The sequence below is a fragment of the Hyla sarda genome, chromosome 5, assembly GCF_029499605.1.
Source record: "Hyla sarda isolate aHylSar1 chromosome 5, aHylSar1.hap1, whole genome shotgun sequence".
Taxonomy (NCBI): Eukaryota; Metazoa; Chordata; class Amphibia; order Anura; family Hylidae; genus Hyla; species Hyla sarda.
In genome coordinates this window covers 341,211,894-341,224,411 of record NC_079193.1, presented here as the reverse complement: position 1 = coordinate 341,224,411, position 12,518 = coordinate 341,211,894, and the positions used below count along the sequence as shown (strand labels likewise).

At 38.7% G+C, this 12,518-nt stretch overlaps 1 protein-coding gene and 1 long non-coding RNA gene across 5 annotated transcripts in view; one reads left to right on the top strand and one right to left on the bottom strand.

The window, feature by feature from the left end:
• ZFPM2 (zinc finger protein, FOG family member 2) overlaps window positions 1–12,518 on the bottom strand; it is a 451,186-nt gene that overhangs the window by 424,707 nt on the left and 13,961 nt on the right. The gene's annotated exons all lie outside the window — the stretch shown is intronic.
• The window catches only part of LOC130274339 (uncharacterized), a 79,806-nt gene that overhangs the window by 56,481 nt on the left and 10,807 nt on the right, over window positions 1–12,518 (top strand). The window contains exon 3 of the long non-coding RNA XR_008844329.1: window positions 8,553–8,708. This is a non-coding gene — a long non-coding RNA (uncharacterized LOC130274339). The remainder of the gene's footprint in view (window positions 1–8,552; window positions 8,709–12,518) is intronic.

Below are 12,518 nucleotides of genomic sequence, written 5' to 3'. Positions count from 1 at the left end.
ATGGTCATAACCACATCAGCATTGAGCACTCCATAAGCTCAGCCCAACAATACCAGCTTAGTTTGGCACCACTGCCATGTTTAGCAGCCTGACAACCCTCAGCATTGCAAGGGCTACAGGTGCACAAAAACATAGGGCACAATACAACCAACAGATAACATGTCAACCATAAACAACAATATCTTTTTTGTGAACTGGCCAATCCTAATGGGATCTACCAGTGTCCCAGTATATGTGATTGAAAGAATAGTAATGTAACCGGACAGAGGACAATGGAAATTGTGAGACTCTTGTTTGACACTCTTACGTCAAGCATCAGACATCAGGTCATATGTCTTGTCTTGTATCAAGAAGCTGCCAAAAAGAAGTCAAATAAGTCTCTGCACATATAACAATAAGGCAGGTCCCAAGTTATAAACTGAAATTCTATTTACACCCAAAATTGGCCATTCTGAATTTGGTTAAAGACATGAATGGAGAAGAAACATGATGTATCTCAAAGAGACAATGAAAAAGAAGTTTAACTGTGAAACTGAGTTTTTCTTACCTGTACCTGTCATATCAGGTGACTTTTCAGGATAAGCTTTTGTGTGTGTGTGTACTTGAGGAGCAGCACTATTTCTGGACATTATTTAAATAGTATAAGTATCTTTCAGCATATTTCTGCTCTGCAGGCTCCATCTATATTTTCAGTTCTCCCAGAGCTGGTGGGTAGAGCTCCCTCCTCCCCCTTCCATAGGCTTGAATTGCTTGTCTTGCAAATACAGGACAGAGCTGAGCTGATATTTAGAAAAACTTTGAGCATCGAAAGTGGGGGGGAAGAAGCTTGATAAGAGGAGAAAGAAGCATTTTTGTCTTATAGAATATACACTGCTCAAAAAAATTAAGGGAACCTTTAAACAACACAATGTAACTCCATGTCATTGACACTTCTGTGAAATCATACTCTCCACTCAGGAAGCAACACTGATTGACAATCAATTTCACATGCTGTTGTGCAAATGGAACAGACAACAGGTGGAAATTATAGGCAGTCTGCAAGACACCCCTAATAAAGTAGCAATTCTGCAAGTGGTGATCACAGACCACTTCTCAGTTCCTATGCTTCCTGGCTGATGTTTTGGTCACTTCTGAATGTTGGCGGTGCTTTCACTCTAGTGGTAGCATGAGACGGAGTCTACAACCCACACAAGTGGCTCAGGTAGTGCAGCTCATCCAGGAATGCACATCAATGCGAGCTGTGGCAAGAAGGTTTGCTGTGTCTGTCATTGTAGTGTCCAGAGCATGGAGGCGCTACCAGGAGACAGGACAGTACATCAGGAGATGTGGAGGAGGCCGTAGGAGGGCAACAACCCAGCAGCAGGACCACTACATCTGCCTTTGTGCAAGGAGGAGCAGAAGGAGCACTGCCAGAGCCCTGCAAAATGACCTCCAGCAGGCAACAAATTTACACGTGTCCACTCAAATTGTCAGAAACAGACTCCATGAGGGTGGTATGAGGGCCCGACATCCACAGGTGGGAGTTGTGCTTACAGCCCAACACCGTGGAGGTTCTTCCTAATGCAAGACAATGCTAGACCTCATGTGGCTGGAGTGTGTCAGCAGTTCCTGCAAGAGGAAGGCATTGATGCTATGGACTGGCCTGCCCGTTCCCCAGACCTGAATCCAATTGAGCACATCTGGGACATCATGTCTCGCTCCATCCACCAACGCCACGTTGCACCACATATTGTCCAGGAGTTGCCGGATGCTTTAGTCCAGGTCTAGGAGGACATCCCTCAGGAGACCATCCGCCACCTCATCAGGAGCATGCCCAGGCGTTGTAGGGAGGTCATTTTATACTGTTTATTGCATTACAGCTGTATAGCTTTTCATATTCTATCCATATACTCATGTTTTATCTATATACTCATGTTTCATCTATATCTTTGTGCTAGCGGTGTGCTGCTGTATTCTCCTGTTGTTGTATATTTAGCCCAGCAGCCTGCACCTGCAAGCCAGGTTTTTACAATAGTTTGGAATTAATAGTGCTGGCCAACTTATTCTTTGGTTGTATTACACATACGGGGGAGTGGCTACCTCCATGTTGGCTCCTGCACCCCACCCACCTCTATTAGGTGTATATTAGGTGCCTTGGATGTTTCAGACCTTGCATGCCTGCTGTACTGTTCACACAGAGGCATATTCACAGTGTAGGGTCCATCCCAGAATGAGGTCACCTTACCGTGGTGGGACGGTCCACGCTATTTGGCGCCAAATTTGCAAGCTAAGTACCTCATAATTTCATAGTTTCATATCTTCATTTATTGCATTACAGCTGTATAGCTTTTCATGTTCTATCTATATACTCATGTTTCATCTATATCTTTGTGCTAGCAGTGTGCTGCTGTATTTTCCTGTTGCTATCTATCTATCTATCTATCTATCTCATATATATCTATCTATCTATCTCATATCTATCTATCTATCTATCTCATATCTATCTATCTATCTATCTATCTATCTCATATATTTCTATCTATTATCTATCTATGCATTTCTTCAAACAGGATGTAGGACATAAGAGAAACTACTTTTAAATAGAAAAAGCAACTGCCATAGGCTCTGTCTGCAGCTGAGGACTATTCACTTTAATCAGGATAAGCTGCAATACCAGACACAGCCTGTGGATGACAGTGGCGCTGTTTGTGGTTAAAACAGGCAAGATTTTTTAATTTCATACAACTCCTTTCAAACACCTAATATGTGCAAAAGGTTAAGCCTGTGTATCATGTCCTAATAGCTTACATGTAAACAAACAGCTCTCTCTGCCACAGTCCATCACCAGCACTTGGGACTGTTTACATGGACTGTATACATTAGCGAGTTTGGGAACTAAATGCACTTCTTGTATTAAGACTTTATTTCCTTTATTTAACCCCCCATTGAAATGCATTGCAAAACATTGGTTTCCATTGAATGAGCAGATCTCTGGTTACAATTGGCCTATAATTAACTAAGGACATCCCCATACCCCCCTCCCCCCTGACTCCCACTCACCACCGTCCTCACACCGTTATATAACTGCCGTTATACTATGTTTGTGTGAATGTTGGGAAGGGAAGGAAACTCAATAGGAAAATAGATTGCTATAATTATGAGAATTTGATTGTGTGATATAAATGAGATTATCTACAGAGGAAGTCTGCGTTAGGTAAAATATACAAAATAAAAATGTGGTAAATTCTGCTATTGTTGGAAAACAACCTGGCTGTGAATCCATTCTGAAACGTAATCATCATCCTCCGAGAGTTTATTTACTGATATTTACATGTTACCACAGTCCCCACATTTCTGGTGAAATTTAGCTAATTTGCATTGTAATTGAATATTAATGCATCTCCCCTCAGTATCGACATTAATTTAATATGTACCTTTGTACATGCATATATATGTGTATGTAAGGGCTTATTCCCACTGCTGCTGGGCTCCATCTCATTTAGGGTCCATTCAGCGCCAAGCAAGGATATCAAACTAACCCTTTTCACAGGTCCTGTCGGATCCCATCATCTTAAAAGGGGTCTGTCTGGAATTGGGTATTTTACATATGTTGAGCGAATTAAATGTATTTATTTATATTATTAATAATAATGTAGTAGCCTGCTGTCTTGTCTGCTGGCTACTCCAACTCCCACTGGTCCACCACTGCCTGCTGGCTACTACAATCCCACCAGTCCACCACTGCCTGCTGGCTACTACAACTCCCACCAGTCCACCACTGCCTGCTGGTTACTACAACTCCCACTGGTCCACCACTGCCTGCTGGCTACTACAATCCCACCAGTCCACCACTGCCTGCTGGCTACTACAACTCCCACTGGTCCACCACTGCCTGCTGGCTACTACAATCCCACCAGTCCACCACTGCCTGCTGGCTACTACAATCCCACCAGTCCATCACATTTATTTGGAAAAAGTGTGTAGTGTGTGATATATATATATATATATATATATATATATATATATATATATATATAATTAATGCACACAGTAAATGGTGACATACAGTAAATAGAAGAAATATTTATATTTATAGTTTGTGGTATATGTAAAATCTCTTTATAAAAGTGTGGGGGCCACAGGATGGAGATTGCTAGTAAGCCAATGAATAATGCATGCTGCCGCGCACTTCTCCCGACTCGTTCTCCTGATCGGTGGGGGTAACAGCACTAAGTGACCAGTCAAAAGTTTTTTGGAATGACAGGAACACTTAGCTGACTTTATTGTCCATCTGGATTAAAGTGTGTTTTTTTTTCCATTGTTTATTTGAAAAGATAGCGCTATGTGCACCATATGACAGAATTGTTGACAGGGCTTCCAATGCAGATGTGAATATATGTGCAACTCGATAAAATGGCCTCTAAATATGTTAAAGTGTCCGTGTCATTTAAAAAAAAAAAAAAAACAGACACATGCCAGAGAAAAATCCCTTCAAGGTAAGACAATTTATAAGACCACAGAGTCTCTAACATCAAAGGTGTTCTAGAATGCCCTTAGTTCATTTGTCTTTGCCATTAAGAGAAATTTCTGCCCTCACCAACATAAATCATCTCCTGTATAGGCCTACTGCGTCTAATGATACATACAGACGCAGCAGAGCCCAATCTGACAATGTAGGGGGGCTGAATTTGTTATTTGATGTTACTGCAGGTAAATCTACGGAGTTTTTAAAGGGGTTCAGCTCCTTTCTGTTCACATTCCTATATAATGATATGTCATAAAGATGGGACAGAAGATGGTAGAAATCCAGGTCCTGGAAAACTCAATTATTGCTAGCATGTCAGGGTTACACCAATATTCCAGATGTCTTTTTATTTCCCATTGGCCTTAAATTAGAAAGAAACTGTCAGGTCATGGGAGTACATCTGACTTCAGGCTTAAAAAGCCACAAAAGTCACAAATATATATAGTGAGACAGTGACAGGCATGGTGGTCGTGGTCTCTTCATTTTCCCAAGGTACCTGTCATGTAGCAATTGGATTTTAGGAGGCACCTATCTCATCTAGGGAAAGCTAGACAAGATATTGGAAATCAAGAAAACAGTTAAATCTCTAGCAAATCTTATCTTGTTAAGGACTTTGAAATATTCTATTTTCGGCGTAGATTTTTATGGAATGGAATGAAAGGCAGGGTTGGCAGTGGGGCATTTTATTCCGCTTACTGGGCCACACCAAGTTTTCAGGCGAGCCCTGTTCAGCACAGGTGGTGAATTCAGCTGGTAAAACTAGCTAGTCTGACCTTCAGATGGGAATTGTACTCGGAAAGGCTGCAGCTTTAAAATGCAGACGTGCCAGTGGTATAAGGTTGTTTTGTCAGGTGGCCGGTAGTAAGCCACTTGAATAGTGAGGGTCACTTAAAGCATTTAGCTAGTGCTGGTCAAGCATATTTTCTTTCATTCTGAACTGTGCCACTATCTCTTTCTCATGTTTTGTGACAATTGTCCATCTTTACCAAGGTAAACTACAATATATATATATATATATATATATATATATATATATATATATATACATAAAAACAACAGCACTCCCAAAAATTAAATGAACCGTTGTAGGGTGCAGGCTACTGAAAAGAACCTAGTCCAAAAGCTCTTGTGCATAAAAAATAAAAATAAAAAATACAAAAGCCAGTGCAGCACTCCTTATAAGTGAACAAAAAAGTGGATTTATTACATCAGAAAATGTGGCAAAAGCAGCAACGTTTCGATCCTTTCCAGGATCTTTTTCAAGCCGGTTGCTGCTTTTGCCACATTTTCTGATGGAATAAATCCACTTTTTTGTTCACTTGAAAGGAGTGCTGCACTGGCATTTGTATTTGTATTTTTTTATTTTTTGATGCACAAGAGCTTTTGGACTAGGTTTTTTTCAATAGCCTGCACCCTACAAGCGTTGATTTAATTTTTGGGAGTGCTGTTGTTTTTTGTATATATATATATATATATATATATATATATATATACACACTGTATATCTCAAATTTGAGTGTACGACCCTAAGTGTAACTTGTATATCTGACCCCATAAAAGTAGCTAGCTACAGAATCCATTAGTCTACACGCAAAGGGCTTGAGGTAAGCTATTCAAGAAAAAGGGGTCCATTATATCATATTCAACAAAATTGTATATATATATATATATATATATATATATATATATATATGTTTCCATTTTTCCTATTTATATCAGGATTTAAGGTTGGGCAGCTCTATTCTGTTTCTTTAACTACTTGGTAGAAAAAATACTTGCCGTGCATTCCACGTTGGAGCCTGACACTGCGCAGGGACTGACCTCTTTGTCCTTCAGGTTTTGCCTATCAGAGCCCTCTTCTATCGCAAAAGCCAAATCATCTGATCCCAAACTAACTGTCAGCTACTTGTGATGGTGGCAAAGCAAGACATCAATCAATCAGTTTTTATCAGAGGCGCCCTTCTCTCTTCTCTTGTGCTCATCTTATCACCTGACCCAGTTGTAGCCCTGACTTCTCTCCAGCTTCACAAACTTCCTTACAAAATATGTGGCTGTCTGTATCTTCAGCAGCTCCCTACGAGATTGTCTTATAGGGGCCTCTGCAATGAAGCAGCATAAGGCTGAGATTTATTTTCCTATATTTAACTCACTTTCATTAAATCAATAGACAATGTAAAAAAAAAAAAAATATATATATATATATATATATATATATATATATATATATATATGTCTTAGAGTTGCCCTTAGATGTTAACAATTCAATTAATTGGTTTGTCCAAAGAAAGAAACAACCTGTGTATGGTGTCAAAGCAACTTACTAATATATTGTTATTAGCCATACTGTACATATCTCTCCATATGAGCTGAGCGTTGAGCTGTCTGGCTTGTAGCTGTGATATCACGTCACACTTTCTGAAAGCAGAGCTCCTATCCCTGCTCCCCCTTTCCCTCCTGTGTACTCAGGACAAGACCAGCGATTTGAAGGGGGGGGGAGGGTTCATTAGATTTAAAGGCAGCAGGAAACCTTTCTCAGTCACAGTAGTTTCCCTCAGAACGCCGCACTGCTTTTCTGAGAAAAGCTTCCTGTTGTTTTCAAATCTAACGAGCAGTAATATGAGCTCCCCTCTTCACAATATTGGTCATGTCCTGACCAAACAGAAGGGGAAGAACTTTTTGAAGACTAAACAAATTGACAGCTGATTCATGAGATTCTGATCTTCGTGTAGATTTGTTTTGGCCTATAGTGAAGCTACTTAAAAGGTTGTGACTCAGATTTTCCAGACTAACAAATGGCAAATACTACTATCACAATTTGTGCATGCAGCCTTATCATAGCTCTCATTCGCTTGGAGTTGTAATCTCCATAATGGAACACAGGAGCCTCTGTTTTACCCCCATATGTCTTCCATACAAATCTAACAAAAAAATATTATGTGTTCTCCCTTAGTTCTCCACTTCAGCTGTTGCAAAACTACAACTCCTAGCATGCCTGGACAGTCAAAAGGCATTTAATCTTTGTAAAGGATTTACACGGATTAATGTTACACTAAGAAAACATACATTATATTGATGAAAAATGTGATTTTTCAGAAACAGCTCCACATTTGTCCCTGGATATACCTGGTTTTGCAGTTTACCCCATTTAAGTGAATGGGACTATGGCTGGCCATACACATAACATATCTGTTAGTCCAACACTCCTACAACCATCAGCTGTCTCACCAGACTTCCCTTTACACATGCACACTCAGCCCAGTCATGCATGCATGCGTTTTTAATGTAAAAAGAGTTGTAATCTGCTGTCAGACTCAGAGAGAACACAATGAGCAGGCAGCTGGAGTTAGGAGCCCACCATACACATTATATAGTCAGCTGCTCCTGATGAAATCAGCGGATTAGGCCAAAATGTTTTCAGTGTGTACGGCCAGATTTACAAAAAGTAAACTTGAAGGGGTATTCCAGGATTTTTTTTTTATTTGATTATGCTACAGGGGCTGTAACGTTAGTGTAGTTCATAATATAGTGTCTGGACCTGTGTGTGACAGTTTTCCCACAATTCTTCCAATATTTATTTTTACCAGCATACAAAATGACTGTTGTCTCAGATTTTTCCCAGGTTGCAATGCAGCTGAAACCTGACTCACTAGTCAACTGATGACAGGGAGCCTGTCTGCTTCAATGGGTGGAGCAATCACTTGGTGGGAGAGAGATCAATCTGCAACTAATGTAACAGCTGTAGGCACCCTGATTGAAAACCACAGGTCTTTTAAATGGATGCAGCTTATTTATGTTTCAATGGGTGGTGTGGCTGATGTGTGGGAGGGAGGAAAATGGAATTATGTTTGTAGGCAAAGATTTGTATGCAAAGAATAAAACTCAAAAAGGAAATACCAGTTCACAAAAAGCTAGCCACAGTGTTATGGTAATCTCACAACATAGCCATTTAGCCCTAAGACGTGCAGATCCTTCCTAAGCATGTCCATTACTGTCTGAAATCACCTTATGGTGGATAACCCCTTTAAATTGACGCTAAGTATTTATCCAGTCTATTTTAGGGCGTGTGTGTGTCTCCTATAGTAAAGCGGCAATGTCCTCAAAATCCCTGGATGTATGGCAGTCATTACATTAGTATCGTATAGACCATCAATCAATCATCAGCCTTTTAATCAAATGAGAGGAGCTGTGTCCTGATCCTTTGAAGGTAAGACAATATTTATGGTCCGGGAGATTTATGGTTCGTTTCAAGAATCAAATATGAATTCTGTGAATGCAATAAAGAACCTGAGGTCACAAGTCTATGGTAAAATTATAAAGATATTGGGGGAGATTCATCTTTATTGTCTTTGAAAAGTGAGTTTTAAAGTCATTGGTTTTGCTTATGTGCCACATATTTATTATTCTATTAAGGGGGGGGGGGGGGTTGATGAATTTGGCGCACATAAGCAAAAAACAATAAATCACTTCAGAACACCATTTTGTATGATTTTTCCTCTCCTTTGATTTTTCTGCACAAAAAGTCTTTTCGTGAGACTTTTTGAAAGTGCCCTCCTAATGTATTTTTGTAAGCCAGGTCTGACATGGCTTAGTAGCCTTGCATACAAAGACACCAAACGGTAGCCTGCTCTCACCGCTAGATTTGAGACCCAAGGGGGAGATTTATCAAAACCTGTCTAGAGGAAAAGTTATCCAGTTGCCCAAAGTAACCAATCAGATTGCTTCTTTCATTTTGCAGAGGCCTTGTTAAAAATGAAAGAAGCAATCTGATTGGTTGCTATGGGCAACTGGGCAACTTTTCCTCTGGACAGGTTTTGATAAATCTCCCCCTATGTCAGGACTCGTCCCACTTGATTGGGATTAAGATTTTTAAATACATGTAATTTACAAATCTGTTTAACTTTCTGGTACCAGTTAATAAAAAAAAATAATAATAATGTTTCCCACTTGAGTACCCCTTTAAGTAAAGCTATTCTTACAGTTGCAAACTTGGATTATGCGTTATTTGCTCTAAAGTTGGAAATGTTTTGGTTCTCTTGTAGCTTTTATAAAGTTTTAGAAAAAAAATGAGTGGGGCTTAGCAGGAGGGAAGGGGCCTCTGCCGCACAACAGATTTAAAAACTGGTGTAAATTATAGCCAAAATCTACAATAGCCCATAGCTGATTTCAATGCGTGGGGCATGGACAGTCAAAGGTGGTGTTTGAGTAAGACATCTTGTCTCAGCCTGGTGTGCGAAACACCGGTCTGAATAGATCTTATTGATAATATATCCTGGCCCTCATTTACTATTGCAAACCCGATATGTTTTGTCGGGTTGTGTACCAAATTCTGTGGCATTGCCCAGAATGTGCGCCAGAATTTGCACCAGAATTGAAAAACCCCTGACTAACTCTCCCTTTTGCTAAGAAAACCCCCAAAAAGGGGCGTGGTCACTGGGAAAAGGGTGTGTGGTCTCAGAAAAGGGGCGTGTTCCGACATTTTCACAAAAACCCAACATATTTACTAAGGTTTCCACAGAAAATGTGGTGGATTTGAGCTGAGGAAAACCAGACAGATCAGAACATGCGTAAAAAAAGCAAATTGTAGGGAAAAGTGGAAAATGTAGGGAAACCTTAATAAATACAGTGGGAAATAAATTGTAGGGAATTAAAACCCGCAAGGAAACCTACACAACAATCTTAGTAAATAAGGGCCCCTGTGTGCAGTGATAACTACATATACAATGCAACTTAACGTAGACATGCACATGTTCTGTATAGATGGAGAATAAACCCTCAGAATCATTTCCTCAGGTGTAAGATCCATGCAATCCCATTTCAACACTAATTCTATTTTATATATAATTTATCACAATGATGACCTCCTATCATAATTATTCACATGGATCAAGTTTAGTGAACCATAGTCAGCTAACCTCATACCCAAATAACAACTCGTGATTAACAACTTTCATCAATGGCATATTAATATTTGTATTATGCTTCCCCAAAGTGCCGCCATATGTAGCTGTGACACCAAAGCATCATTCTTATAATAATATATAAAAAAAATAAATAGGTGTTAGCCATGTGTGTCACAACAATCAGTACAAAGCACATACCATTACTATTTCTACAGCTCCAAAAAAAAATAAAAAATTATATATATATATATATATATATATATATATACTCTTTGTAGCGCAGTACAACTGCCCTGTGGGATCGGGATTGAACAGAAGGCAACAACACACACAAAGAACATCTGGACACATAGCATTGTGCATGAGTAAACAGGAGGCACGCTTGGCATCATCCCAACGGAGATAACTAGTAAATAAATAAAATAAAGTCACTTAAGAAAAGGAAACATTTATAGTGTGTGTTCTATAATATAATGTAGTATGCAGGAATGGCTGGACTTTTAAAGGAACAGATCTTTGACAATGATCAAAAACATTTATCGAAAAACACTACTCAACTTACAAAATAATTTTCTCAAATTTAGCCAGATGGTATATTCTTACCCTTATTCTACAGGATTTTATTACATTCCAAATATCCAAATATTTTTAGCAGATTTTTTAAAGTTGTAGATAAGATATATGTATATATATATATATATATATATATATATACATACATGAATATATACTGTATAAGCAAATATTGTACAATTTTACAATTCTTCAGTACAAATATTTGTATACAAATATAAAAAAAAATTTTGTAAGCTTGCTAGGTGACATACAAGAATTTAAGAATGATTTCAACTTTACATAAGTCAATAGTACAAGGGCATTTAAGAAACTACGATATGTGTCATCAGAAAATTACTTCTTATCTGTTCTCCACTAAGGGGAATCTCTCTTTATCACTGTGAGATCAGTGTACACTGCCCATAGAAGTCTATGGGGAGAGAGGGGACCAGTAAGGGAGAGAAGGTGAGTGAGGATGATAAAAAATACAAGGCAAGGCAGAGATACTGCAGGTTTATCTTATAGAAATTGCTGGATTCACAGGTTATACTGTTCTTTACTACTCTATAATGTCTGCCATGCTGCTGCTACTTCTTAGGGTTTCCTACAGAGAGGAAGAGCTGCAGGATCCCTTGTTTTTTGTGTATGCTCTGTATGAAATCTAGTGTATAGGCTAGTTTCAGTGAAAGGTCTCAGTTATATAACAGCCAAAAATATTGCTATTACTCATGTGCACAAAGGACAGTTTATCCTGAAATGTTAATTGTAATGACAATTACACTAACAGTACCTAATACTATTTGTGCAAGGAGTAAATTACTTGTCTTACTAAAAACATCTGTGTGTGCCAGATTGTGAAAGTTAGTTGTTTAAGCTAATTGACAATTGTTCTAAAATAAAAGATATTCCAGTATATCAGTATGCTGTACTTCCAGTATATTTGTAGCACAAGCATGGATCCCCATACAAATGCACTAACAATATTTACCTCTACAGCTTACAAAAAAATACCATGGGTACATGTTGCCTTAAAGGGGTTATCCAGAAATCAAAAAACAGGGGTGTGGTTTTACAACTTGGCTCCATTCACTTCAATGGAACTGAGCTGCAGAACCACACCCAACCTGGAGACAGACAAGGATCGGTCTTTAAAAGAAATGATCCCTGTTTTTTTATTCCTGGATAACCCCTTTAATATTGAGGGTTTTATTCGACTTCATTCAAACTACACGAAAATACACAAAAAGTTGCCAACCTTGGGATAAAGGCATCCATGGTAAAAGGTGTATGAAGCTCTCCTCCCCCACACATTACTTAGAATCAATTTTACTTCCCATAAAAATCAGTGTTAGGTTATGTTTACACAGTAAAATTTGAGTAAAAAAATTAACGTATTTTACAAGGAAAATGAGTCTCATTTTTATTTTATTTTTTTATATATATATATATATATATATATATATATATATATATATTTGCATTTGTACTGCTTTTTAAGCAAATTTTTGCCTGTTTGTCACTAATAAGTCTGCTGACCAAAATAACACCCCCTGCAGCTT